The following is a 10,873-nucleotide window of genomic DNA, read 5'->3' on the forward strand; positions in this document are numbered from 1 at the left end:
GGGCTGCACAGCCTACAATTGCCTTGCTCAATTTAAAGAGGCCAGCTCTTATGCTAGTAATAATGATAGTAATAACGATACCTTCTCTTTTACAAAAAAGAGAAGGGGGGCAGGTTGGGAAAAAGCTGGGAGGCAAAAGTTGGGAGGCAAACTGAGGCAGGGCTTGCATAATGTCCTTTGGAACGTGTCTAGACTTGCTGGCTCCTTGCTTCTAGCCCTCCTAGGCTCCTGTTCCCATTATCTCAAGAAGCAGAATATGTTCCATATAAATGCTAAACCATCACAGCTGTAAATCATGTGTTTAATGCAACATGCTCTTTTGACCTCCACATTCTCAGCACCTGTTTCTTTGTTGGATTACCAATAAATACCGTGGGCTCCCAGAGCGCAGAGCCTTCGCGGCCTCCATACAATAGCAATGGCCTCCTAGTGTCCTATCTTTTTCTCTTTTTCTCAATCCTTCGACTCCACTGGACTTTGTCACCCCCACAACCTGGTGTTGGGTCTGTTCACCCCAACACTCCACCCCTTGGCAATCGCTATTCTGCTCTCTATGAATTTGACTAAGTACCTCATGTAAGTGGCATCATCCAAAATTTGTCTTTTTTTGTGTCTGGCTTATTTCACTTGGCATGTCAAGGTTCACCCATGTTGTACACGTTAGAATTTCATTTATTTCTTTTTTTTTTTTTTTTTTTTTTTTTTTTTTTTTTTTTTTTTGAGACGGAGTCTCGCTCTGTCGCCCAGGCTGGAGTGCAGTGGCGCGATCTCGGCTCACTGCAAGCTCCGCCTCCCGGGTTCACGCCATTCTCCTGCCTCAGCCTCCCGAGTAGCTGGGACTACAGGCGCCCACAACCGCGCCCGGCTAATTTTTTGTATTTTTAGTAGAGACGGGGTTTCACCGTGGTCTCGATCTCCTGACCTTGTGATCCGCCCGCCTCGGCCTCCCAAAGTGCTGGGATTACAGGCGTGAGCCACCGCGCCCAGCCAGAATTTCATTTATTTCTAAGGCTGTATAGTATTTCATTGTATGCCTACACCACATTTTGCTGATCCATTTGTCTGTTGATGGACATTTGGGTTGCCCCCACCTTTTGGATTTGTGACTAATGCTGCTATAAATATTGGTGTACAAATATCTGTCTGAATGCCTGCTTTTACCTCTTTTGGGTATACAGCATACCTTGGAGATATTGCAGGTATGGTTCCACGTCACCACAATAACACAAATATTGCAATAAAGCAAGTCACACAAATTGTTTTGTTTCCCAGCACATATAAAAGTTATGTTTACACTATTTTGCAGTCTATTGTGCCATAGGATTATATCTAAAAATGTGCATACCTTAATTTAAAAATACTTTATTACAAAAAAATGTTAACCATCATCTGAGCCTCAGTGAGTTGTAATCATTTTGCTGGCCGAGGGCCTGGCCTTGATGTTGGTGGCTGCTGACAGATCAGGGTGATGGTTGCTGAAGGTTGGAGTGGTTGTGGCAATTTCTTAAAATAAGACAACAGTGAAGTTTGCCATGTCAAATGACTATTCACAAAGGTTTCTCTGTAGCACATGATGCCATTTGATAGTATTTTACCCCCAACAGACCTTCTTTCAAAATTGGTCAGTCTCCTCCAATCTTGTCACTGCTTTATCAACTAAGTTTATGAAATATTCTAAATCCTTCGTTGTCATTTCTTTTTTTAAATTTTTTCAAAAAGTTTTTAGTAGAGATGACATCTTACTATGTTGCCCAGGCCTGTCTCGAACTCCTGGGCTCAAGCGATCCACCTGCCTTGGCCTCTCAGAGTGCTGGGATTATAGATGAGCCATTGTGCCCAGCCCTTTGTTGTCATTTCAACAATGTTCACAGTCGTCTACATCAGGAGTAGATTCCATCTCAAGAAACCACTTTCTTAAGAAGCAACTCCTCATCCATTCAAGTTTGATCATGAGATTGCAGCAATTCAGTCACATCTTCAGGTTCCACTTCTAATTCTAGTTCTCTTGCTGTTTCCACATCTGTAGTTCCTTCCTCCACCGAAGTCTTGGACCCCTCAAAGTCATTCGTGTAGGTGAGAATCAACTTCTTCCAAACTTCTGTTCATGTTAATATTTTGACCTCCTCCCATGAATCACAAAGGTTGTGAATGGCATCTACACTGGTGAATTCTTTCTGAAAGGTTTTCAATTTACAAGATCCATCAGAGGAATCACTCTCTATGGCAGCTGAAGCCTTATGAAGTGCATTTCTTCTTTTTTTTTTTTTTTTGAGTCTCATTCTGTCACCCTGGCTGGAGTGCAGTGGCATGATCACAGCTCACTGCAGTCTCAACCTCCTGGACTCAAGCAATCCTCCAGCCTGAGCTTCCTCAGGTGTATGCCACCTCAGGACCACAGACATGCACCACAACACCTGGCTTATTTTTAAATGTTTTGTAGAGATGGGGTCTCGCCATGTTGCCCAGGCTGGTCTCAAACTCCTGGGCCCAAGCGATCCTCCTCGGCCTTCCAAAGTTCTGGGATTATAGGCGTGAGCCACCTTACCCGGCATGAAGTGTATTTCTTAAATAATAAAACTTGAAAGTTGAAATTACTTCTTGAATGGCTGCAGAATGGCTGTAGGGTTAGCAGACATGAAAACAACACGTTAATGTTTTTGTACGTCTTACACATCTCCAGTGATCGTGTGCACTGTCAATAAGCACTAATCTTTTGAAAGGGATCTTTTTTCTGAGCAGTAGGTCTCAACAGTAGGCTTAAGATATTCAGTAAACCGGCCGGGCGCGGTGGCTCAAGCCTGTAATCCCAGCACTTTGGGAGGCCGAGGCGGGCGGATCACAAGGTCAGGAGATCGAGACCACAGTGAAACCCCGTCTCTACTAAAAATACAAAAAAAAATTAGCCGGGCGCGGCGGCGGGCGCCTGTAGTCCTAGCTACTCAGGAGGCTGAGGCAGGAGAATGGCGTGAACCGAGGAGGCGGAGCTTGCAGTGAGCCGAGATCGCGCCACTGCACTCCAGCCTGGGCAACAGCGTGAGACTCCGTCTCAAAAAAAAAAAAAAAAAAAAAAAAAGATATTCAGTAAACCATGCTGTAAATGGATGTGCTGTCATCCAGGCTTTGTCTGTTTATTAAAGCACAGGCAGAGTGGAATTTTTTAAGGGCTCTAGGAGCTTAGGAATGATAAATGAGCATTGGCTTCAACTGAAAGTCACCAGCAGCTTTAGCCCCTAACAGAGGAGTCAGCCTGGGCTGGACATGGTGGCTCATGCCTGTAATCCCAGCACTTTGGCAGGCTGAGGCAGGAAGATTACTTGAGCCCAGATGAGACCAGCCTGGCAATGTAGGGAGACCCTGATTCTACAAAAACATTTTTAAAAATTAGCTGGGCATGTGGTTCCATCTATGTGGGAGGCTGAGGCAGGAGGATAACACTTGAGCCCAGGAGGTCAAGGCTGCAGTGAGCCATGACTGTGCCACTGCACTCCAGCCTGGGCAACAGAGTGAGACCCTGTCTCAAAAACAAACAAGTCGGCCTGTCCTCTGAAGCTCTGAAACCAAGCGTTGATTTCTCCTCTCTAGCTATGATAGTACTAGATGGCATCTTCTTTCCAACAGAAGCCTGTTTCATCCACATGGGAAATCTATTGTTTAGTGTAGCCACCTTCATCAATGATCTTAGCTAGATCTTCTGGAGAACTTGCTGCCGCTTCTCTAGTAGCACTTGCTACTTCACATTGCACTTTTATGTTATGGAGACAGCTTTTTTCCTTAAACCTCATGAACCAACCTCTGCTAGCTTTCAACTTTTCTTCTGCAGCTTCCTTACTCTCTGAACCTTCATGGAACTGAAGAATTGCTCCGGATTAGGCTTTGGCTTAAGGGAATATTGTGGCTGGTTTGATCTATCCAGACCATGCAAACTTTCTCCACATTCGCAAAAGGCTGTTTTTGCTTTCTTGTCATTTGTGTGTTCACTGGAGTAGCACTTTTAATTTCCTTCAAGAGCTTTTTCTATCATTTATAATTTGGCTGTTTGATGCAAGGGACCTATCTTTCACCCTATCTTGGCTTTTGACATGCTTTCCTTACTAAACTTAATTATTTCTAGGTTTTGATTTAAAATGAGAAATGTATGACTCTTCCTATCACTTGAACACTTTTGAGACTATTTTAGGGTTAGTATTTGGCTTAGTTTTTTTTCTTCTTTTTTTCTTGGAGACAGGGTCTTGCTTTGTTGCCCAGCCTGGAGTGCAGTAGCACAATCATGGCTCACTGTGGCCTTGACCTCCCAGGCTCACACAATCCTCCCACCTCGGCCTCCCAAGGTGCTGGGATTACAGGTGTGAGCCACCACACCTTGCCTAATTTCAATATTGTTGTGTCTCAAGAAATAGAAAGGCCCAAGGAAAGGGAGAGAGAGATGGGGTGGACTGGTTGGGGTAACTGGTCAGTGGAAGAGTCAGAACACACAAAACAAAACCTTTCAATTTCTCCACATCCTCAACAACACTTATTATTTTCTGTTTTGTTCCTTTATGTGTTTTTTATTTTCAAAAAATTAATTATTTACTTTTTGAGATGGAGTCTCACTCTGTTGCCCAGGCTGTAGTACAATGGTGTGATCTTGGCTCACTGCAGCCTCTGCCTCCTAGGTTCAAGCAATTCTCATGCCTCAGCGCCCCCACTCCCCCCCAAATAACTTGGACCACAGGCATGCGCCACCATGCCCAGCTAGTTTTTGTATTTTTGATAGAGATGGGGTTTCACTATGTTGGCCAGGTTGGTCTCGAATTCCTGGCCTCAAGTGATCTACCTGCCTTGACCTCCCAAAGTGCTGGGATTACAGGCATGAATCTCCATGCCCGGCCATGTATATGTGTGTTTTAGATAATAGCCATCGTAGTGTGTTTGCAGTGATACCTCATTGTAATTTTGATTTTTGTGTCCCTAATGATTAGTGATACTGAATATTTTTTCACGTGCTTATCAGCCATTTGCATATCTTCCTTGGAGAAATGTCTATTCAAGTCCTTTGTCCATTTTTAAATAGTTTTTTTTCTGCTATGAATTGTAGAAGTTCTCTCCATATATATTCTAGATATTAATTGTTTATCAGATATAATTATTTTCTCTTATTCCTTGGGTTGCATTTTTACTCTGTTGATAGTGTCCTTTGTTGCACACATTTTTAAATTTTGGTAAAGTCCAATTTAACTATTTTTTTGTTTTATTGCCTGTGTTTTTGGTGTCATATGTGAGAAATTATTAAGTTAGATGTCATGGAGCTGCTCCCATATGTTTTCTTCCCAGGGTTTTATAATATTACCTCCTATATTTAGGTCTATGATACATTTTGAGTTGATTTTTGTACATAGTTGGCCCTTGAACTTGAAGAATCAGGGGCATTGATCCTCCTTGCACTCAGAAATCCATGTGTCATTTTTGACTCCCCCGAAGTTTAACTACAAATAGCTTACTGTTGACTAGAAATTTTACAATAACACAATTAACACATTTTGTATGTTATATCTATTGTATACTACTTTTTTTTTTTTTTTTTAATTCAGAGTCTTGCTCTGTCACCCAGGGTGGAGTGTAGTGGCACAATCTGGACTCACTGCAACCTCCGCCGCCCAGGTTCAAGCGATTCTCCCGCCTCAGCCTCCCAAGTAGCTGGGATTACAGGCTTGCACCATCACGCCTGGCTAATTTTTGTATTTTTAGTAGAGACAGGGTTTCACCATGTTGGCCAGGCTGGTCTTGAACTCCCATCCTCAGGTGATCTACCCACCTCGGCCTCCCAAAGTGCTGGGAGTACAGGTGTGAGCCACTGTGCCCGAGCTATATTCTTAATGAAGTAAATTAGAGTAAAGAAAATGCTATTTAAAAATCATAAGGAAGAGAAAACACATTCACTGTTCATTAAGCGGAAGTGTGTCATCACAAAGGTCTTCATCCTCTTCACTTCCTGTTGAGTAGGCTGAGGAGGAGGAGGAGGAAGAGGAAGGTTGTTTTTGCTGTCTCAGAAGTGGCAGAGGCAGAGGAGGTGGAAGGGGAGGCAGGAGAAGTGGACACACTCAGTGAAACCACAGAAATGCAATGTAATTTATTTCTGACTTTTTTGTTCATTTCTCTAAAAATATTTCTATATGCTACCAATGCCTCTTCTACCATTTGCTGTAGTTTTTGTGCCCATATCATGGAAGGGTCCATGTAAAAGAAGTAAAAAGCAGTCATGAATAATGAGAAACCTTCTGTCAGACTGTCTAATGTTAATTTCTTTTCTAGTAATGATTCTTTTATGTCTTCTTCCTCATGATCTGGCACTGGTTCAGAAGCACTCATCTCCATCAAGCTGTCTTCTATTAATTCCTCTGGTGTGGCATCTATTAGCTCTTTAATTTCCCCAAGATCCATATCTTGAAACCCTCCACCCACACCCTCCCCACCTTTTTTGTTTTGGGCTTGATGGCTTTCACAGCTTTTAATTTTTATTATTTATTTATTTATTTAGGCTTTCACAGTTTTTTCCATAACAATGATGGCATGTTCAATGGTGCGATCCTTCCTGACTTTCATGATAGTCTCTCTGTCTGGGTTTTCTTCCATAGCACTGACAATCCTTTCCATAGACTATTGTGTGTAATGAGCCTTGCAGGTCCTTATGATCCCCTGATCTGGAGGCTGAATTATAGACCTTATGCTTGGGGACAAGTAGACAACTCCAAGTGTTGACCTCATGGTGTTCTGGGTGGCCAGGGGCATTGTCCAATATTAAGAGAACTTTAAAAGGCAGTTCCTTACTATCAAGTTACTTCCTGAGTTCAGGGACAAAGCATCGATGAGACGCATCCAGAAAAAGGGTTCTCGTTGTCTAGGCCTTATTGTTGTACAAACAAAAGACCAGCAGCTGGTGTTTATCTTTTCTGTTCAAGGCTCAGAGGTTAGCAGCTTTATGGATAAAGGCAGTCATGATCACAAACCTGACTGCATTTGCACAAAGCAGTAGAGTTAGCCCATCCCTTCCTACCTTAATTCCTGGTGCTCCCTTCTCTTCCTTACTAATAAATGTTCTTTTTGGCATTTTATTTTCCAGAACAGGGCACTTTCATCTGCATAAAAACCTGCTCAGGCAGATATCCTTTCTCATCAGTTCTTTTTTTTTTTTTTTTTTTTGAGACAGAGTCTCGCTGTTACTAAGGCTGGAATGCAGTGGTGCCATCTTGGCTCACTGCAACCTCCGCCTCCCAGGTTCAAACAATTCTCGTACCTCAGTCTTCCAAGTAGCTGGAATAACAGGCATTTGCTACCAAGTTCGGCTAATTTCTTGTGTTTTTAGTAGAAATGGGGTTTAACTATGTTGGCCAGGCTGGTCTTGAACTCCTGACTTCAGGTGATCTGTCCACCTCTGCCTCCAAAAGTGCTGGGATTACAGGCATAAGCCACCACACCCAGCCTCAGTGATTTTCTTAATGTCATCTGGGAGCTTATCTGCTGCATCTTGGTCAACAGAAGCTGCTTTTCCTGTTACCTTAACTTTGTTTTTTTCTTTTTTGGAGACAGGATCTCACTCTGTTGCCCAGGCTGGAGTGCAGTGGTACAATCACAGCTCACTACAGCCTCTAACTCCTCAAACAATCCTCCCACCTTGGCCTCCCAAAGTGCTCAGATAGTAGGTGTGAGCTACTGTGCCTGGCCTTATCCTTTTTGATGTTATTGTAAATTGAATTGTTTTCTTAATGTTCATTTTAGATTGTCTATTATCAATGTATAGAAATACAACTGGTTTTTGTGTGTTGATTTTGTATCCTGCACCTTTGCTAAATTTGTTCATTCATTCTAACAGAATCACTTCTTGGCCTTTTGGCTAAGATCAAATGCAGTTCTAATAGGTGTGTGTGTGTAATCTTTAGGGTTTTCTACATATAAGATCTTGTCATGTGAGGAAAAAAGGCAATTTACTCCTTCATTTCCAGTTTAGATGCCTTTTATTTCTTTTTCTTACCCAATTGCTTTGGCTAGGACTTCCAATACTATGTTGAATAGAAGTGGTAAAAGCTGCCATCTTGTCCTATTGCCAGGCTGCAATGCAGTGGTGCTGTCTTAACTCACTGCAGCCTCTGTCTTTCGGGCTTAAGCAACCTTCCAACCTCAGCCTTCCAAGTACCTGGAACCAGGCACATGCCACCATGTCTGGCTAATTTTTGTTTATTTTGTGGAGGTGGGGTTTCGCCATGTTGCCCTGGCTGGTCTCAAACTCCTGAACTTGAGCAATCTGCCCACCTCAGCTTCCCAAAGTGCTGAGATTACATACATGAGCTATTGCACCCAGCCTAACTTTTAAGGAATTGTCAAACTGTCTTCTGGAGCAGCTACACTATTTTGTATTCTCCCCAACAATGTGTAAGAGTTCCAGTTGCTCCACAACTGGAATGTCTGTTCAAATCTTTTGCCCATTTTTAAATTAGTCATTTGTTTTCTTACAGCTTCTTAAAATTGATGTCTATCTATCTATTCTGGATACAAGTTCTATGTTGAATATGTGATTTGCAAATATTTAATCCCAGTGTGAGATGTCTTTTTTTTTTTTTTTTTTGAGACGGAGTCTCGCTCTGTCGCCCAGGCTGGAGTGCAGTGGCGCGATCTCGGCTCACTGCAAGCTCCGCCTCCCGGGTTCACGCCATTCTCCTGCCTCAGCCTCCCGAGTAGCTGGGACTACAGGCGCCCACAACCGCGCCCGGCTAATTTTTTGTATTTTTAGTAGAGACGGGGTTTCACCGTGGTCTCGATCTCCTGACCTTGTGATCCGCCCGCGTCGGCCTCCCAAAGTGCTGGGATTACAGGCGTGAGCCACCGCGCCCGGCCGAGATGTCTTTTCATTCTCTTAACAGTGCCTTTTGTGAAGAAAAAAATATTTGGTATTTGGTATTATCATTTGTTTGTTTTTAATTTTTGCCTCTCTAGTAGGTGTGTAGTGATATCTCATGGTGGTTTTGAGTTGTGCTTCACTAATGGCTAATGATATTGGGCATCTCTTACTGTGCTTATTGGCCATTTGTATATCATCTTTGGAGAAATGTCTGTTCAAATCTTTTGCACATTTTTTAATTAGTCATTTGTTTTCTTTTTTAAAAATTTTTATTATTATTATTATTTTTTGAGACGGAGTCTTGCTCTGTCACCCAGGCGGGAGTGCAGTGGTGCTATCTTGGCTCACTGCAAGCTCCGTCTCCCGGGTTCACGCCATTCTCCTGCCTCAGCCTCCTGAGTAGCTGGGACTACAGGTGCCTGCCACAGCGCCCAGCTAATCTTTTGTATTTTTAGTAAAGATGGCGTTTCACCATGTTAGCCAGGATGGTCTCAATCTCCTGACATCGTGATCTGCCTGCCTTGGCCTCCCAAAGTGCTGGGATTAGTCATTTGTTTTCTTATAGCTTCTTACAATTGATATCTATCTTTCTGTTCTGGATATAAGTTCTATGTTGAATATGTGATTTGCAAATATTTTCTCCCAGTGAGAGATATCTTTTCATTCTCTTAACAGAGCCTTTCGCAAAGAAAAAAGTTTAAATTTTGATGAAACTCAATTTATCACTTTTTTTTTTTTTTTAATGGATCATGTATTGGTGTCATTTTCTACAAACTCCTTGCTTAGTGTCAGGTTGCAAAGTTTTCTTTTATGTTTTTTTCTGAAGTTTTATAGTTTTACGTTTAGATCTATGGTCCACTTTGAGTTAATTTTTGTTTAAAGTGTCAGGTTTAGATCTGAGTTTTTTTGGCATCTGGTTGTCCAGTTGTTTCAACATCATTTGGTGAAAAGACTATCTTTTCTTCATTGAATTGCCTTTGGACCCTTGTCAAAAATCAATTGGCCATTTTGAGTGGATCTATTTTTGGACTTTGTATTCTGATCCATTGATCTGTGTGCTTATCTCTTCTTCAATATTATTCAGTCTTGATTACTGTAGTTATATAGTACTTTTGATAATTAGGTAGTGTGAGTCTTCCAACCTTCCTTTTTTTTTTTTTTTTTGAGATAGAGTCTCACTCTGTTGCCCAGGCTGGAGTGCAGTGGCACGATCTCAGCTCACTACAACCTCTGCCTCCCAGATTCAAGCACCTCAGCCACCCAAGTAGCTGGGATTACAGGTGTGTGTCACCAGGCCCAGATAATTTTTGTATTTTTAGTACAGATGGGGTTTCACCATGTTGGCCAGGCTGGTCTTGAGCTCTTGGCCTCAAGTGATCTGCTTGCCTTGGCCTCGGGGATTACAGTTGTCAGCCACCACACCTGGCCTGCTCTTATTTTTCAAAATTGTTTTAGAATCAGCTTATCTGCATCTACAAAAAAAAATCTTGATAGAATATCTATTAGAATAGTGTTAAATCTATAGAACATTTTGGGGAAATTGTCATCCTAACTATACTGAATGTTACCATCCACAAGTGCAGCCTGTTTCTCCATTTGCTTAGGTGTTTTTTGATTTCTTTCATCAATGTTTTATAGTTTTCAGTATATCAATCGTGGATATTTTATTAGATTTATGCCCAAGTATTTTGTTTTTTAGGATTTGTCAATGCTGTTTAAAAAAAATTTCAATTGAATTCAGATCAGAATCCAATCAGTTACTGCTAGTGTTTTGAAATACAATTGATTTTCACATGTTGACATTATGTCCTGCAGTCTTGCTGAACTCATTTATTATTTTTAGGAGCTTTTCTATACATTCCTTGGAATCGTCTGCATAGACGATTATGTTGTCTGTGAAAAATACAATTTCTTTCCTTCTAAAATGCATGTCTTTTGTTTGTTTTTCTTGTCTTATTGCTGGTCTTCTAGTACAATTGAATAGGAGTGGTGAGAATGAAT

The 10,873-nt window shown here is 41.8% G+C and overlaps 1 pseudogene; it reads left to right on the forward strand.

Annotated features, from left to right (window-relative positions):
* The first annotated feature begins 7,850 nt into the window (after positions 1-7,850).
* On the forward strand, positions 7,851-7,998 carry LOC112427148 (U2 spliceosomal RNA; annotated as a pseudogene).
* Positions 7,999-10,873: the final 2,875 nt, after the last annotated feature.

This window comes from Macaca nemestrina, chromosome 2, assembly GCF_043159975.1.
Source record: "Macaca nemestrina isolate mMacNem1 chromosome 2, mMacNem.hap1, whole genome shotgun sequence".
Taxonomy (NCBI): domain Eukaryota; kingdom Metazoa; phylum Chordata; class Mammalia; order Primates; family Cercopithecidae; genus Macaca; species Macaca nemestrina.